The 19,397-nt window shown below is 42.1% G+C and overlaps 1 protein-coding gene across 5 annotated transcripts in view; it reads right to left on the minus strand.

The window, feature by feature from the left end:
* Positions 1–19,397, minus strand: part of SLC7A2 (solute carrier family 7 member 2) — a 123,527-nt gene that overhangs the window by 36,440 nt on the left and 67,690 nt on the right. The window contains exon 1 of one of the 5 annotated variants that reach the window (XM_034771068.1): positions 12,714–13,134. The exons of 1 other annotated variant lie outside the window; for it this stretch is intronic. The gene's annotated coding sequence lies outside the window, so the exon portion shown is untranslated. Of the gene's footprint in view, positions 1–3,097; positions 3,230–11,878; positions 11,898–12,713; positions 13,135–19,397 lie in introns of those variants that run through there. 3 more of the 5 variants (XM_034771072.1, XM_034771071.1, XM_034771069.1) reach the window with 3 other exon arrangements.

Below are 19,397 nucleotides of genomic sequence, written 5' to 3' on the forward strand. Positions count from 1 at the left end.
AGAATATATAACGTTGTTGTTTTAGTTAAATAAAACAATTTAAATGTCTGTCTGGTGATGTTCTCCTCCTAATACAGCATGGCAAGAAAATACTCCAAATATTAATGATTAACCTGTTGAAATGGAGATAGTTCACCTCCCAATGACTTCATAAATATCTGCTTCAATTACCTTTGGTAAATGAAATAACCAATCATTCATTTTCTGATACAGCTGTAAAACTAATCTGAAACGTTTTCAAAATAAATCACTTAAAAAATATATAGTGTGTACCGTCTAAAAATGAAATCTACATCTGAGTTGTGAAGAATATGTATTAAGATAACAATGAACAAGAATGCACTTTTAATTAGAAATCAGTGATTAAATCAAGTCTTCCTGACTAGTGATTTATTTAAATCAAATCCACCCTGTTCAGTACTGACTATCACTTACTGAATCACTAATACAACCTTCTGCAGCACCCTGGCTGAAGGGTATCTCCCATCTAAATTCTTACTTAAGCCTTCCCTTGCTTAGCATATAAGAGCAGATAAGATCACAGTTGGAGGCAGCATTTTGACAAGCTGATTGTGGGTGACTTAAGAATTTTTCCAACAGAGAGATGTTTACCACATAAATGCAATTGAGTTATACTGTAAAAGCCAAATCCCAAGCCTCCGGCAGGTGTAAGGGGCACATCAGTCAATCATTCACTCCTATCCAGCACCACACTGGGTTGACCCATTTTGAGAATGGGTGGTTTGATGTGGAAGAGTACACTAGGGAGCTCTAAGCCCCCAAAAAAGCAACCCCTGCTCCCATAAGCAGCCCTTTGTGGAACCTGTTTTCCCTACCCTCTTTCTTCAGGCAGGGACCAAAGGAGGTTATTGAAGCCCTGGGAGGAGAGCTGCCATGAAGGGGAGAGAATGAGACCAGGATGTATCCCAGAACACTCTTCTTCCTAGTGATGTAGGAGCGGTTAGGAGGAGGCCCACCGATTCCTTTTCCAATTGATTTCTATCAGAAAGGAATCAGAAGAAAAAAACCCTTAAACACTGCAACCTGACGGTCTTTATCCTTTTGGATAACTGGTCTGAAGTATGCCTAAGGATATGCTGTAAGAGGTAAACAGCTTCTTAAATGCTTTGCTGCTGACTGTCATGCACATTTCTTTCCAGGCATTATCTTCTAGGGTCCTGGGGGTAGGAGTGGGTGGCTGCATAGTTGCTATGCTGATAGCACTGAGGGAGCATGTTTCTGGTGTCTTTTCTAAAATGGCTGTTGAAAGACCCTTTCTTTTATAGGCTTCCAATCCCTCCCCATCAGATGACCTCTCTGGTCAGTCTCAAACCCCATCAGGTGATCATTGTGGCCCACCAGGTGCTTTGTTACTTGGTTGTCATCCATGTGGAGTCCAGGCTTGAAAAACTAGTTTACCCTGGGTGACAGCCCGCTCTTTGTCCAAGGGCCCTTCCATCTGAATGAGTGATCATTAAGGTTTAACAACCATCCATTATTAGTCCTCTGCTAGGTGCAAGATTTTCTCCTGACACTTCCTGTGTGCTTCAGCTCAATATGGAGGCTACAGAACAAGCTTATAATCAAAATGGTGCTCAGAATACAAACTGAAGTTTGTAATTTGATATATAGAGAGTACACAGAGTTCATAATATCAAAAAATTCATAACTTGTACCAAGGCAGACTCCTAAACTGTCACAGTACTCATGGGATACAGAGTCCCCTTCCACAAAGACTCCATACAGCTCTTAAATAGGTTTGACCCTTCCACAGACATGTAAAGTGTTTCAGGACTTGGTCTTAATTTTGTTGCAAAACTTCATAAATAACTGAAAAAAAATCAATACGTGTATATGGACAGAGTCTGTATGTCTACAAAAACAATTCAATCTACCTTTTACATTGTAATCTCTGCCTTCACTCTGAGAAATAAAATTTTGCTTTAAATACATAACATAAAAATTACAAATCACTCCCCACTCTGGGAGTGGTAGAAGACACACCTTTCAATTTAATTACTGTCTTGTTGTAGGCTCTTGAAATATTTCATCCTGAGTTTTGCATTTTTTTAAACTATAATATAAATGACAAAAGTATGTACTGTACAAAGCAAACATTATGTGCAATCCAAAATGTGATTTTATTGTTAACATATATGCTTAAATATTCCAGGGGAAAGCTATTTTCAAGAGTTTTTTTGGTACCTTTATTGTTAACGCATATTTTGCTGACTTCATATCATTTTACAGTACTGCATCTGATAGGCCACTTTTTAAAAAGAAAGTAGTGTTCATATCTATCAAACATGTTGTTTTACAGACCCCAATGCCCCTAGAATATTCAAAATGGAAAGAAATATGGAAACCTTCTCCAGATAAAAATGTAATCCTTCCTCAGCCTCTATTTCCTTCAAAAAACCTGAAACAAATTGTACCAATATGTTCTCCAACAATACCAGCTCTCCTTATAACTTACTACCATCTTCAGTTAATTTGGCCTAATTCAATTTTAGCATTGATTTGTCTTTCCTGGCATGAGGCTGTTTAACTTTGGTTTTCTTCATCCTCTATGAAATTAAGAGAACAAAGATTTGAAAGTTGCAAAATGTACATACATGAGACTAACATATCAATGCATGTTTTTATATGAACTGTACTTTTGATTTTGTGCATTATAAATGCTGATACTATGAATAAGAACTTCATAGAAGTTTTAATATTTAAAAAAAAAGAAAAAACAATGTAATGATATTTAAGAAAAGCAAGACAACAGAACAGATGTCTAAATACTTAGCCTCCTTCAAACAGAAATGGTCTTTGTTTAGGTTAATGTGGAAACCATCTCTATTTGATTAACACATTTGAAAGGAGATCAGTATGGCATCTAGTTAGAGAAGCATTAATAAGGTTAATATTTTAAAGTATGATATATTCATCATGAGTCTTGCTTTTCAAAAGCATATAAAATTTTAGTAATTTGTTTTAATATATGTGATATCCATAATCTTTTCAGGATATTAAAAATCTTCATGTGTACTGAAACTGACTTTTTTTTTAAAAAAAAAAGAGTTTCTTAGCATGAAACTTTATTACTAACCTTCTGGTTCAATGCAACTTTTTGTTGGACAAGCTTCTGCCTTTCTTATAAATGAGTCCTGCAGTTCTGTATCGTTAAATGTGAGCAGCAACAGTTCTATATGATTTTACCAAACTATCTGCTTTAAAACTGTGGGTTAGGTGAGAGCTGCTGGCTCCTGGGGGTGGAGGCACAGTAACCACAGGTGATTGGATGATAGGAAGCTGACTGGGCTATTTACCCAGCGGGGGGTGGAGGGGGGGGGGGTAAACTGTGTTACTGCTGTTCAATTTAAATCATATTCATTATAGCCACAAAATGAAATCTTTTTTAGCTTCTTTTTTCATATTTAAATACACACATACATGCATGCAATTGGTGTTAAGGTCTGGATGGGCATCTTTGTCCATCACTCATAGATAGGAACTTGCATTACTCTAAAGATGTTTGCATTATAAAAAAAAAAAAAAGCACCTAAACATTCTCTGCCCTACTGGGGAAGGGAAATATCTTCAGATTTCATATTTGCAGTCCATGTAAAAGGAAGATCCAGCATTATAGTACTATTATAAAGCACTCACAAACCCAGTCTTCAAACCCACACAATCCAATGCTGAAATGTTTAAAATGTTTCTGCATTAGTTGAAGTAATTATTTAAAAAAACTGAAATCACCCCTTTGAAAACAGTGTTGTAATAAAATAAGGAGTGTAGCTAGAGAGTATACCCCAGTTCTGCTGAATTGTGATAGAGACATGCAGTACAGCACATTCTCCTACATATGGTTTGAAATATGAAAGAGCTAAGGACTGTAATTAGAATAACAGTCCAAATATTCCTGTGACATAACCAATAAGCAAGCCTCAGTTTGTTAAAAATTATCCTCCAGAATGAACTAAATCAAAAAGTATAGCAGTAGTTTTATTGCTTCTAATGACAGACAAAAAAATAATGAACAATACAACCCCTACACACCAAACCCCAAATGCAGTAACATTTTTATTCAACTGTTTACACTGTGTCACTACACTTCTCATAATGAAGAGCGCTCTAGATTGTGTATCTCCACTTCGGGGTGTACACAATCTCAGAGTGCACTCTGGGAGGCACAGTCCCTCCAGGACCTTCCTGATGCTTCAACTAGCCTGCTCTTGAGGCCTGTGTGGAGAAGGAGACAGGGCCATACTCCTCCTCTTCCCACGTTTGTGGGGATAGTTTGCATCCCTAAGTGGGACCAGTCCCTCTGCTCCCTATATGCAGGGTCTGCAGTTATGTAAGATGGGGATATGAAAAGCCCCTCAAGCCGTACTTTCTGTTCCTACACACAAGGGCCAGAAACAACCTGGCCTTAGCCATTTTAAGTAAGCCCAATCCTGGAACCACGGCAACAGCTTGCAGACATGTTGTCCACTTATGTAGAACAATATTACAGGCCTGGGGCTCAAGACACCATTTCCCATATCAACACAGGATATTCCTTTATAAAAGTGAAAAAGGGGTAAAGGATTCTTATTCTGAAAAAAAAAACAAGAACCTCTTTAAACCTCTGTAGATATTAATTCTTTACGCTTCACCCCTACCACCCCTACTCCATCCTTGCCAACTTGAGCTCTGCCTTCCTCCCATTTACTATTCTCTCTCCCCTGAAGTGCATGGGACTCCCCTCCTGTTTCCCTAGCTATCCCTACGGTTGCCAATCCTCCAGGATTGTCCTGGAGTGTCCAGGAACTAAAGATTAATCTTTAATTAAAGATTATGTCATGTGATGAAACCTCCGCTCCAGGAATATGTTCAAGCAAAACTGGCAACCCTAGCTGTTCCATGCTCTCAGCTCTTCCATGCTCCTGGACTGATATCTCCTCCCCTGCTAGTACCCGGCTTGAGAGAGGGGCCAGCAGCAGGGCGATACAATTATGTCAGGAGTGCAAACTCTTAAGTGGAAAAGAATTCTTGGGAGGAGAGAGGCAGGAATTACTCTTGAAGAACCTACCCCTACTCCTGCTGCAAGCTAACAACTTTTCCTTTTCCCAGTACAGTGCCCTCCTGTATTCCACAAAAGCCTTGAAACTTTTCCAGTTCTCAGGGGACATACACCTAGGGTGTTACCTCATGTCCTCCAAATTTGATATGGATTATTTTTAAACCAGGTAAATTAGAAACTGGTGTTGAAACATATATTAGTGCCCCTCAGAAATCAAAAGCCTGGGGTAAAAATACCCCCAAAGCTAGAATTCTGTAATAGCAGGTTTATTTCTTCAAAATATTCAATAAAAATTAAAAAAAACCTCCTGCTTTTAAGACAACAGCTAATTGCTTCATATTCCATTGAAGATATGGGTCACTCTTCTTTTGATTTTTCTTCTAAAAGCTCAGCCTCTAAAAATAAATGTGGCAGAGCTGCAAGGTGCTGAGTGCAATCAACTCCCTCTGACATCAGCATGAACAACGGCCGCCCAGGTCAGCGGCCACACTGTTTGTAACCAATAGTAAGCTGGTTTTTCTTTACTTTAAACATTCACCACCCAGGAAAGATGTAAGCTGTCTGACATTAAAAGACTACTGACGGTCCTGATATTACTGCAGAAAAGAGTATTTCCTTTCGAATTTTATAGCTATGTTCATGGCACCTTGTTGGTAGACATGAATGTAAATGCATTTGATTTAAGTAGCAATCCTGTGCTGTGTTTTGCTGTCAGACCCCTGCACCTGTGCAGAGCCCCATGTGACTTCATCCATGCTCTGTGACTATATGGAGAACAATGCAAGATTGGGATGTTAGTGATCTAACTAAAAAAACCTGTTTAAGCATTCAGAATGCACTCAGTAGAACTACTGCATTTTAAAGTTAGCTCAGCAAGAGTCACATGTGCACAGCCCCAACTATTTATGGCAAATTCAGCCTAAATTAGCAAAAACAATGAGGAGTCCTTGTAGCACCTTAGAGACTAACAGATTTATTTGGGCATAAGCTTTCGTGTGATAAAACCCACTTCATCAGATGCATGGAGTGGAAAATACAGTAGGCAGGTATAAATACACTGCACATGAAAAGATGGGAGTTGCCTTACCAAGTGGGGGGGGGGTCAGTGCTAACAGCACATCAGTACATTGCTTATATTAAACTGTTAAACATATCTAGTAAACTAGATATTGTTTTCAAACAATTTATTTAAGCTTTCTTCCTCAGCCCACATATACAATAGCACTTCCTTTAACTGAAAGGAGGATTTAAAAAACAACAACACAGTTTTGTTTGTGTTAATTTTCATAATAAATTGTGAGTGTAGTTGTGTAAAATTTCTGTAATGATTTTAGAGCACGGTCTTTTTTTCATCTTAGGCACAGAACAACAAAAATAATAACAGGAAGACAGTTCAAATTCTCTGAGTTTTGGTACACACCATAGTCTTGTATAATAATTACATTTCATTATGGAAACACAATTATGGAAGTGTACAAGTCTCCATACAAGTATCATATAAATATTCATAATCTGGATGATGGGATGGATTGAACCCTCAGCAAGTTCATGTATGACACTAAACTGGGGGGAGAGGTAGATACGCTGGAGGGTACGGATAGGGTCCAGAGTGACCTAGACAAATTGGAGGATTGGGCCAAAAGAAATCTGTTGAGGTTCAACAAGGACAAGTGCAGAGTCCTGCACTTAGGAAGGAAGAATCCCATGCACTGCTATAGGCTAGGGACTGATTGGCTAAGCAGCAGTTCTGCAGAACAGAACCTGGGGATTACAGTGGACGAGAAGCTGGATATGACTCAGCTGTGTGCCCTTGTTGCCAAGAAGGCTAACAGCATATTGGGCTGCATTAGTAGGAGCACTACCAGCAGATCGAGGGAAGTGATTACTTCCCTCTATTCAGCACTGGTGAGGCCACATCTGGAGTATTGCGTCCAGTTTTGGACCCCACACTACAGAAAGGATGTGGACAAATTGGAGAGAGTCCAGCAGAGGGCAACGAAAATGATTAGGGGGCTGGGGCACAGGAGGAGAGGCTGAGGGAACGGGGCTTGTTTAGTCTGCAGAAGAGAAGAGTGAGGAGGGGTTTGATAGCAGCCTTCAACTACCTGAAGGGGGGTTCCAAAGAGGACGGTCAGCTGTTCTCAGTGGTGGCAGATGACAGAACAAGCAGCAACAGTCTCAAGTTGCAGTGGGGGAAGTCTAGGTTGGATATTAGGAAAAACTATTTCTCTAGGAGGGTGGAGAAACACTGGAATGGGTTACCTAGGGAGTTGGTGGAATCTCCATCCTTAGCGGTTTTTAAGGCCCGGTTTGACAAAGCCCTGGCTGGGATGATATATTTGGGATTGGTCCTGCTTTGAGCAGGGGGTTGGACTAGATCAGGGGTCGGCAACCTTTCAGAAGTAGTGTGCAGAGTCTTCATTTATTCATTCTGATTTAAGGTTTCGTGTGCCAGTAATACATTTTAACCTTTTTAGAAGGTCTCTTTCTATATGTCTATAATATATAACTAAACTATTGTTGTATGTAAAGTAAATAAGGTTTTAAAAATGTTTAAGCTTCATTTAAAATTCAATTAAAATGCAGAGCCCCCCAGACCAGTGGCCAGGACCCGGGCAGGGTGAGTGCCACTGAAAACCAGCTCGCGTACCGCCTTCAGCACACGTGCTATAGGTTGCCTACCCCTGGACTAGATGACCTCCTGAGGTCTCTTCCAACCCTAATCTTCTATGATTCAGATACTGCACACTGAACTAATAGTGTTTTTTTACTTTTGTCCTAACTCATGAAAAGAACCAATAATTTATACTGTATTATTTTCAGAGAGTTTTTAAAATACTACCTAGACAATTTTAGTTGTAATATTCCAAGAGAAAAATAACACTTCATAATATTACTTCCGATCATATTGAAACTCCTAGGGATTTCACTGGTGTCAGGATTTAGACAAAATAAGTATTTTGAAAATGTGGTGTTTCCTCCTACTAGGATTGTTGACACTTTTCCAAAGCAGTAACAAATATTTTAGGTCAATTTGTAGAAGGGACCATGCTTTTCTTCTAGAACTCTGACCCTTACCCTTATCCACTACAGTCTCTGGCACCCCCGCCAGCTTGTCAACTCCATACCATCAAAAAAATCTTTTCTTTGTCATTGTTGTCATCCTGACAAGCCAAGGCAATTATCTCTTTATACATGATTATGATGACTTACCCTACAAGGAATGTAGAAACTTAGCCAAACAAAACATTTTTCTAGCATATATTTGCTTTCAAGCAGTACAAAATACATTTCAAAAGCAATGCTTAAAAATGCTACATTAGTGCAAGCCGCAATGGAAAATACCCAGTTCATGTGGACAGTGAGGGGAATAGAGTTTGCAAAACCACATTAGTGTATCTCATCGTAAGGAGGAAAAGGGAAGTATAGTTATTCATCCTCCTAGGTAGTTGGAGCTACCCTGATACTTGATCTTCAGCACCACTTACAAAATCTGAGACACTAGTCTTCTAGGATTACCTCTTCTAAACATAGGAGGTCTCCAAATCTTCCCTTTATGAATAAGAATAGAAAGCAATGTGGCCAGAGTCATTAGGGAGATCTCTGCCTTGCAAACACTGATCATGGCTTCCAGAATACACACATGCTTCTTGGATGCATCTCAGGAGCTTGCTTCTCTCACCTGGCTAAGATTTCCAAGCTATCTCCGGGAGAATTCATTAGGACAAATAGGATTTGCTTTTGACCTAGCATCCGTGATAGAAAGGAGATTATGGCAAGTTAGTTTTGGTACTAACTGGAGTCCTCAGAGCTCTCTGACCCTTTCCGTTTGGTTCCAGGATTGGGTACAACACAATCTATTGCTGGTCTTGTGGGTTATAGAATATCCTTAAAGCAATAAAGATAAGAGGGTGAAATTCTGGCCCCACTGAACTCAATGGCAAAACTCCCATTGATTTCAGTGGGGTCATGATTTCACCCTGGTTCTTTCAAATTTATCAGCTGCCTTTGATATGATTGATCATGTGGTTCACTTTGCTTTTCTAAGAACTGATCCAGAGAGGAGTATGATTATGTGAATTAGATGACTGCTGTTCTGCTTTGAGCGCTGTCCCACTTGGACAATCATGGAACTCGGTTCTACCACCTTTTCTGCTCCTTTGAGGAAGGTACAGCCACCTTTTGTTAACGAGATTTGCAGTTTAAAGGTCCTGTTGCATACCCGGCTGCATCTGAATTTTCAGATAGAAAACATTTTTTATACTACAGCTATCTTTGTCTAGTGCTAATAGGTTACCACTATTCTTTTCAGATCTGGACATCCCCACCTTACCTGTGTCTTTGACACCTTCCGACTAACTTTCTGTAATGCACTCAACTAATCAGTTTGCACAGTAAATTCCAGTTATAATGCATGGCGTTGGTTTTGACCTACAAAGTGCTTTGTGGATTGGGTCTTGCCCTTCGAGGCTACCTCTCTCCTCCCTAGCAACCATATTCCACTTGGAATCATCGGCTGCTTCAGGCAATGGTTCTTAGGTTTGTATACCCCACGGCCAGACAGGAGGACATTCTTGCTGGAGGGACCTCCCATTTGAAATTTGCTTCACCCCTTGATCGGAGATAGCTGAGTTTGTAAGCTTGAGAGTATGTTACCAAGCCTGTTTACTCAGGTTTTTCCAGAGGGGCTGGATGAAGCAGTGAAAGCTCTTCTATTTTATTTTTTGTGGGGAAGGCTTCTTTCAGAAGTTTTGACATGTTGTCAATGTAGAAGAGTTTGAGGCTCTTGAAGAATTTTTAGTTCGTGAGTCTAGAAATTTATGGTCAGCAAATAATTTAAAGTAGAAAAAAAAAACATTGCATCCTGATTTACTTGTGAAAGGAGACTCTTGCATAGACTGGAAATGAAACACAGGAGTAATCCAAGGGACACCGTGATTAGGGGACTGGGGGGAAGGGAGGGAGGTTAAACCTTCCTAAATATGAACACAGAGCTGCAGCCTCACAGCTATTGCCGTTGACTGATCTGCTAGGTATAATCTCTCAGAACGGCCGTAAGGGGCTGCCTTGATAAATCTGTAAAGGTTTAAACATCTAAAGAGCTGACCCTGCAAAATCTTATGCATGTGCTTAACTTCACATACCACTCAGCGTGTGTGAAGTTGAGCATGTGCATAAGTGTTTGCATGATCGGGGCCTACACTTGTAAGTCAATAACCAAAATCTTCTTTGCCAGCAGCACTTTGTGAAAAGCAAGTTGTCTTGCACTGGAAGTCAGCAGAACTATGACCTCATGTTTTATTACCTTCTTGGTTTGGGATTATTGACATCTACAAAGACTAGAGAACAAAAGTATTAGAGTACATACACTATGGTATATATACACGTGTATTACACTGAACGCTTTTACCATTAGGGGCAGCATTTTTCCAGAAGACTAAGAAATATAGAAGCAGAATACAGTAAAAGATAAGAAATAAAATTGGGAATTTACTTGGGCAGAGTCTGATCTCAATTACCAACCATTACACCATGTTATTCCAGCGTAATTTGCCCTCCATGTTTTTCTTGGAATTATATTATATGACAAACTCATACTAACAGCTGTAACATGACTGCAACCATTGCCATGCCCAGGGAAAAGTTATGACTCAGTTTGTAATTTTAGATCATTCTGATACCAAAGAAGTATCATTGGCTAGTGTTGCATAAATAGATTCACGCATTACCACCAAGAACCTTTTTCATGTCTAGATTAATAAAGTCATTAGAGATCTGATATAATCTTCTAGGATGATCCCATGCTTAGGAGCTACAGACCAGGATAATTAAATACACAGTTACTTCCACATTTTAGTTTTAAGGCTCTTGATAGAAAAAACACAAGTAAAATTTTAAAAGGTCATATTATTTCGAAGCTCAATAAAATAGCAGGGCATTAGTTCACTGCAGTTTTAAATGTGCCAGACCTCCTGGAAGCTTTTAAAATATTATTGGTTTACAAGATTTATATCCATGTTGGCTTAAAATTAAATTTTTTATTCTGAACAGTAATAATGGACAGTTCTTAACTACAATGATTCAAAGCCACTAAGTAAAATTTCAAGTTGTGCAAGCTGGAAGGCAGTCTCCAAACTAAAATAGTAAACATCTTACTGCATTAGAGATCCCTCAAAGAGAAGAGAATGGCAGCACCAGCCAATGTTTTCTAAACTCTCACATTTCCAAATGTATTAATCAACATTACCAATAAACCATCCTATTTAAATGTCATTAATATCTCATTTTAATGGCACATACTGAACGGGCTCAGTTCTGCATAATGATGAGTCCTTCCAATGAGATGCTGAGCAACCAAAACTCAGACTGACTTTAGCAGAAATTCAAGTCTGGGCCCTCATACCATGGAATGCACACACTGACAATCAGCAATCCATATTAGAGTCCCACGTGGGACTATTTTTAATCCCACTCCTGCTATTTTGGCAGCAGCTCCTATGAGACCTGGGGGATCCCGGTCCTGCTACAGGGTTCTACACTAATCCCATGCAGGGTTCTAATTCAGACACTACATCTGGTTTCTTGTGACACCTCACATATACACTGTGGGCCCAATCCTGCAGCTTTTACACAAAACTCCCAATGAAATCTCTGGGCTGAAGTCTCCCAGAGACATCAGTGGAAGTTTTGCCTGAGTAAAGATGGTAGGATCAGGAAATAGGAAACTAAACAAATACCTGATTTAAAAAACAAAACAAAACAAAATACACACAGACAAAACCCATTACAACTATGATTCATTTAGGGACAGATTTTACGCACCTTGCTCATGCTGAGCAGTACCTTAGTCTATGAGTTGCCGTGGACTACTTGCAGTGTGGAATAAAGTACTATTCAACATGAATAAGAATGACAAAGTCTAGCCCACAAACAGGGTGAATAGAAGGTGAAAGAGGCTCTTGTTAACAATTTACTACACGAAAAATAAAAGTAAGGCACAAACATTTTAAACAAACTTAAGTTGACCCTCACCTGTTTCGCTTTATCTGGATACCAAGGATTAATCGGGAAGCGTTCAGCAAGCATTTGCTTTTAACATGGTGACTAAAGTTGCAGGTTGCACTTTTTAAAAATTAGTTCTTTAAAGCTCCCAATAACTCCCCCATATTCAGAGTCATAAAAAAGGATTCATAATGTTTAAGACTCAAATGAAAAATGTGTATAAAATTAAGAATAATTCTTTAGAATGTGATTTAACACACACACACTATTCTGAAAATAATACCAGGTTCCAGCAAAGAAATATCAGTTACAGTGTGAGAATATACAGCAATGCTATTTATGTGGACATCTAAAAGCACACACACACACAAATTTTGAAGAGAAAAAAATTAATTAAGCTCAATAATTATGATTTACATAATTACAATTAGATACTAAGAATAGGATAATTCTAAAATAGGCAGGTAGACTAATTTTCCAGGAAAATAAATGTAATTCTCATACCTTTTTAAAAAAAATTAATGTCTTTTACACATGTATAAAGACAAGAAAAATATTTATTTCAGTTTGTTTTGTTGTCTTATGATCTAATCAGATTGTTGACATTCTATTTCAACCTATGGTACATACTATATTAAATAGAGTTATCACTTACCAATTCTCTCAAGTTTTCCTTAATACTCTTTTCAGTTTATATTTAGAAGAAAAATCATACAAAACAAAAAATAACTAGTCACAGCTCCATTTTCCAATTTTTTTTAGAGCGGCTCAGTTATCTGTTGATAAAACACTGACACTACTAGACTAAGGCAAGCACATAGAGTAGTTTTGATAGTGTGCAGCTTCAAATGTAACAAAGAGAAGGATTAACAGATTTCCTTAGGAACAAACTCTTAATAGCTCTATTGGCCCCCACTACTGGTCATTTAATCTGACCTTCAAGATATCTCAAACTGTTACACAGCAGTACTATATATCATCATCTGAATCCCAGATATTCCCAAGAGACCTACAGAAACTGCTTGTAACATTGCCACATAGTGCTGTCCCCAACTCCTCTCCACAGCACTGATTTATACAGCAGCCCATGGGAGGAACTAGCTATTTAAAGCTATACTCTCAAAATAAACTTTTTGGGGGAGGGGGCAGGGGGGCACCAAATCCATAACAGAGTAAAGTTTGGAAGTATAAATGTAAGAAGAAAGTTTAAATAGCAAAGATTGTGACACAAACAGATGAAAGCCAAGAAAGTCAAAGTTAAAGCTAACACTCCCACAATGGAAAATAAATAAAATAAAGCACAACAGCCTCTTTTGCCAGGCAGCAGGAGACTGAAATGAAGAAGACTCTAGTCAGTTTCATCAAGCCTATTCAAAATCCCTCTGCAGGAGTGAAACTGTCCAGAATCAAGTCCATTCCATACTGCTGCTTGGCAAAGCTATAAGCAGCAGAGGTAGGCACTGGAGAATAGATTCACAAGAAGGACTTAGACACCAAACTGTCACTTTAGGCACAATAAGTACACTATTTAGACACCACTGACTTTCACAAAACCACCACTCAGGGGCTGCCTAACCCCTGTAAGCACCTAGGGTACATCAACACTGCAATAAACAAATTACAGAACTGAGTCTCAGAGCCGAGGTCAATTGACTCAAGCTCTCAGGGCTCATGTTGTGTAGACATTTGGGCTTGGGCTGGAGCCCGGGCTCTGAGACCCACCCCTTCTGTGGGGCCTTGACCCCAGACCAAGTCTGTTCATTTACACACCATTTTATAGTCCTGCAGCCCGAGTCCCACGAGCCTGTCCAAGTCAACTGACGTGGACCAGCCACAGCCATGCCACATGTCTTTTATTGCAGTGTACACGTACACTATGTTTCCACCATTACATTCTTCCAGGTGCCTAAATTTTGGCAGCTGGATATGTGTACAGCTGCCTAATTCCTGACACCAACCAGCAGCTCAGTACCTAACTCATGCCTAAGCCCTGATGGGATTCACAAACAAGGTGTTCCCCCACCTTGGAAAATGTCTACTGGGTCAAGCTCCACACACAACACAGGGGGCAGAGGTGCTGCTGCCACCCTCAGACCCAGTGGTTAGAGCTCTCACCCAAGCACCCATCTCCATTCTGCCTGATGTGGAGCAGGGACCTAACCCAGATCTCCCATCTCCCAGGTGAGTGCCCTAACCACTCTTCTCTCTCACTCGCCTCTGCCCCAATTAATACTTAATGCAGGGATTGGCAACCGTTGGCACGTGGCCTGCCAGGGTAAGCCCCCGGCAGGCTGGGCCAGTTTGTTTACCTGCCACATCCACAGGTTCAGCCAATTGCAGCTCCCACTGGCCATGGTTCGCCGTCCCAGGCCAATGGGAGCTGCGGGAAGCAGCACGGGCCGAGGGATATGCTGGCCACAGCTTCCCACAGCCCCAATTGGCCTGGAGCGATGAACCGCGGCCAGTGGGAACTGCGATCAGCCGAACCTGCAGACGCAGTAGGTAAACAAACCAGCCCAGCCCGCTAGGGGGCTTACCCTGGTGGGCCACGTGCCAAAGGTTGCTGATCCCTGACTTAATGTATACACAGTGAAACATCTCCAACAGCAGAGGCTTTAAGCCCCACAGAATACCCTATAGCCAGTCATTAGGGCACTCAACTGAGAGGTGGGAGACCCGAATCTCACTGCCTCTGCTAGGCAGAGGGGGGGATTTGAACCCAGATCTCCTACACCCTCTGTAAATGCTATATCCACTGGGCAAAAAGCCTGGGGAGAGAGAGCAATGTCACCAACTTTCCTGCTTTTTTTGGTGAAAAACCACTAATCTGATTTGGGGCCCTGACTCCCTTTGAGAGTGGAGAGTAGACTATACACCTCTCTTAGGCATTTCCTACAGGCTACCTTAGACAGATCTCTGCTTAGCAGGTTGTCTCTTGTGAGTTCCTTTTTTAGGTGTCAAACTCTCCCCATGTATTCTATAGGGAGCTTAACTTGAGGCTGTGAATTCCTCTAGACAGCCTAAAGCTAGGTGCTGCAACGCTGAGAATTGCAGTGCTTAAGTCCCCATGGTGAATCTAGCCCTGTGAGGACCACCCAACAAAATGGAAAATGGAGGTGAAAAGAACAGGAGATACTTCTTTCTCCTTACTCTCCCACCCCCACAGCAGCCAGGAGGCTCTGGGGAAGGGAAGAGTACTAGAGATACCCCATCCTTGTCAGTGGTGAGGCGGGAATGGGGACTGAAACATTTCCCTTCCCACAGTCATAAGTGCAGAAGCTCCAAGTTTATTTATTAAAATCACCTACTAGCCAGAGGCTGATTAAAAAATGAAGCCCTCAGTCAGGAACTGGGGAATAACATTGTGATGGCACTTGGGTAAGTAGATCTTCAATCAAGACTAGATGCCCTTCTGGAAGGTATGCGTTAGTCAAATACAAGTTATTGAGCCCAGTACTGGAGTGACTGGCATGGGTGACTGTTATACAAGAGATTAGATTAGATAATCAAATCATCTTTTCTTACCTTAAAAGTCTAGGACTTGAAGCACTTTCCTCCATCTAGTGCTGAGTACCAGTCATTTCCCCAGGCTCTTTGCTAGTGTAGGGTTACCATACGTCCGGTTTTGCCCAGACATGTCCGGCTTTTTGGTTATCAAACCCTCGTCCGGGGGGAATTTCCAAAAAGCCGAACATGTCCAAGAAAAATACTCCCAGCTTTGCTGGCATCCCTGGCTTACCTTAGAGCGGGCTCCGGTGACTGCTGCTGCTCCCTGACTCCTCAGCTCTGTAAGAGCCAAGCTGCCCGAGAGCTACTGGCTTCACGGTTTGCCGGGCAGTCCCCATACCTCCAGACCCTGCATCCCCAGCCGGGCGCTTCCCCTCCCGGGCTCCGGCTGTGCTGGGGAAGCGCCTGGCCCAGGGTGCAGCGGCTCTGGAGGTCTGGGGGCTGCCCGGCAAACCGTGAAGCCGGTAGCGCTCGGGCAGCTGTTTTGCGTGGCTGGGAGGGAGGAGGGGGAATGCGGGGCTCTCAGGGGAGGGGGCGGAGTCGGGCGTGGCCGGGAAGGGGCGGAGTTGGGGTGGAAACTTTGGAGAAGGGGCGGAGTTGGGTGGGGCCAGGGTGGGTAAGGCGCGGAGTTGGGGCGGGGAAGGTGCGGGGCCAGGGCCCCGTGGAGTGTCCTCTTTTTTAAAACCTTAAGTATGGTAACCCTATGCTAGTGGGGCCTTTCACCCAGCAGATTAAACCTCTGCTAGTTAGTATCTGGTACATTTTTCAAGTCCTAACAAGGCGTTATGTTCCCCTTGCATGTAAGAGCAACGGCAGGAAATAAAATATCAGCACCCCATTCCATGCCTTTTGATGTGCAGTTACTGTGCTACATTTTATTCACCTTCACCATAGGACTGATGGGGATGTTACTATGCATCATAATGAACCAAACCAATAATCCAGCTAGACAAATATTCCCTCTCTAACAATGGCCTATGATGGATGTTTGAGGGGAAAATGAACAAACTTCCCAATATACCTAGCTAAGCATGTAATAACAACCTATTGAGCAGACTGTCTTCTTTACCATGGGTAGTGATTAGTTTATAATTTGGATATTTTTCATAACCAGTATCTTAGCTTATGTAACTGCAAATACTATATTTATCCCTATAAATGTCTAAACTTTTTTTTAAATGTTGATAAACTGTTTACCCAAATATATGGCAGTGAATTCCACAGATTAATTATATGGTGCATAAAAAGTATTTTCTTTCATCAGTTTTCAATTTGTATCCTTTACTATTCATAGTGTTGTCTTCTTCTATTTATCATTTTCCATAATATCAGCATCCAACCAGATATTATTTTATTTTATCATATTATATACGTTTGTATCATATATCCATCCATTTACTCTTCTCCTTTCCAGCCAAATCATCTCAGGATTGGCTTGGGATTATTTTTTCTTTTCTTTTCTTTTTTTTGGGGGGGGGGGAGGAGGAGAAAAGAGGAGGGGGCGGAAGGGGTGGTTGTTTGTTAGTTTTGTTTTGCTTTTTAAAATCTTTCCTTGCTTGGAACATCCTCTCTAGACCTGGTTGGAAACTGTTTGTTTCTCACCGAAAATTTCAACTTCAAAATCAAAATTTTCTGTGGAAAGCAGAAACTTTTAACTAACAAACAAAAATGTTTAATTGAAAATCCAATTTCTGTGGAAAATTCTCAGCCAGCACTACTCCCCGTCTTATCCCTGAAGTACTCCACTAACAGTCATTTTTCCACATTGGGAACTGGCTGTAAGATTCACCTGGAGGTTGATATTCCTACTTATTTGTTATTTCTTACGTTGTTTTTAACCAATAACAGGGGTGCTTTACTTCTTACTCCATGGTTACCAGGTTTCCATAACAGCCTCTTGTGTAAGATTTCAGCAAATGCCTTATAAAGTCTCAATTAAATCTACAGTTTCTACTTTTTCACTAAAGTGTTAACTCTTTAAAAATTAAATTCTACCAAATTAGGAAAGCATGATTTACCCTTACAAATGCTACACTGATTTTCCCCTTACCATATTGCAGTCCCCTACTCTGTAACTGGATCTTTCACATTACTCCCAAATTTTTATATGGAGATATACCTATCTCATAGAACTGGAAAGGACCCCGAAAGGTAATTGAGTCCAGCCCCCAGCCTTCACTAGCAGGACCAAGTACTGATTTTGCCCCAGATCCCTAAGTGGACCCGTGGGTTTAGCAGGCCAATGCTCAAACCACTGAGCTATCCCTCCCTTGATACTAAGCGGCAGCTAACCAGTGTAATTCCTAGGCTCACATTTAGCTCTTTGTAAAGAGGAAGTTACAACATTGACCACCTTCTAGTCCTCTGATTGCTGTGCCATTTTTAATTATTTTTTTATTAGTAGCTCAGCTACTTCATTCTTTAATTCCTACAGAATTCTAAGAAATAGGCTGTCTGGTCCTAAATTTATTATAGTTTTCTGTCGCTATTTTCCCTTTTCCATATCCACCACTAGAAGTAATTTCATGATAGGTATATCCCCACCAGTCACAATAGTAAACTCATGCAAATAAGTCAACTTCTCAGCACTGCCAGCCTTTGGGTTCTATATGAAATCCAGGGAGATAGAACTAGAAATGTAAGGGCTAAGCCTTTTTATTTAAAAAAGGTAAGCTTCTAGCCCTTTTCCTAGTGAAAATAACATTGAAATGCAGACCAATGTAAACACATTATTAGGGTTAGAAGCTTATTACTGATTTTTCCTAAAGATCATGGTTACTCACTAGGATGACCAGGTGTCTGGTTTTCGACCGGAACACCCGGTTGAAATGGGATCCTGGTGGCTCTGGTCAGCTGGCCATTGACTGTCCGGTTGGCTGCGCTGCGCAGCAGGCTGGCAGGCTCCCTGCTAGCCTACGTGCCGTGCGGCTCCTGGGAAGCAGCCAGCATGTCCCCCTCCGGCTCCTAGGTGTAGGGGCAGCCAGGGGGCTCCACACGTTTCCCCCGCCCCCCCAAGCACCGCCCCCGCAGCTCCCATTGGCCAGAAACCACAGCCAACAGAGCTGCGGGGGTGGCGCCTGAGGACGGGGCAGCGTGCAGAGCCGCCTGGCTGCACCTCCATGTAGGAGCCAGAGGTGGGACATCCACTGCTTCCGGGAACTACTTGAGTTAAGTGCTGCCTGGAGCCTGCATTCCTGGGCCCGGCCCCCCAACACACACACCCTAACCCCCCTGCCCCAGCCCTGATCCTCCTCCCACCCTCCGAACCACTTGATCCCAGCCCAGAGCACCCTCCTGCACCCCAAGCCCCTCATCCCCAGCCCCACCCCAGAGTCTGCACCTCCAGCCAGAGCCCTCACACCTCCTGCACCCCAACCTCCTGCCCCAGCCCAGAGCCCCCTCCTGCACTCCAAACCCCTCAGCCCTCAGAGCCCCCTCCTGCACAGAAAACACCTCACTCCTGGCCCCACCCCAGAGCCTGCCCCCCCAGCTGGAGCCCTCACCCCCTCTCGCATCCCAACCTACTGCCTCAGCCTGGAGCCCCCTCTGAACTCATTTCTGGCCCCACCCAGGAGCCCACACCCCCAGCCGGAGTCTTCCCACCCTCCCACACCCCAGCCCCCTGAGCCGGCCCAGTGAAAATGAGTGAGTGAATGAGGGTGGGGAGAGCGAACAACAGAGGGGGGGGGAATAGAGTGAGCAGGAAGTGGTAATTCAGAGAAGGGGCGGGTCATGGATGGGGCCTCATAGGAGGGGCAGGGCAGGGGTCAGGGCAAGGGTGTTCGGTTAAAGTTGGCAACTCTACTCATGACTCCCACTTCACCTGCCCTAG

Source organism: Trachemys scripta, chromosome 5 (genome assembly GCF_013100865.1).
Source record: "Trachemys scripta elegans isolate TJP31775 chromosome 5, CAS_Tse_1.0, whole genome shotgun sequence".
In the NCBI taxonomy this organism is placed as follows: Eukaryota; Metazoa; Chordata; order Testudines; family Emydidae; genus Trachemys; species Trachemys scripta.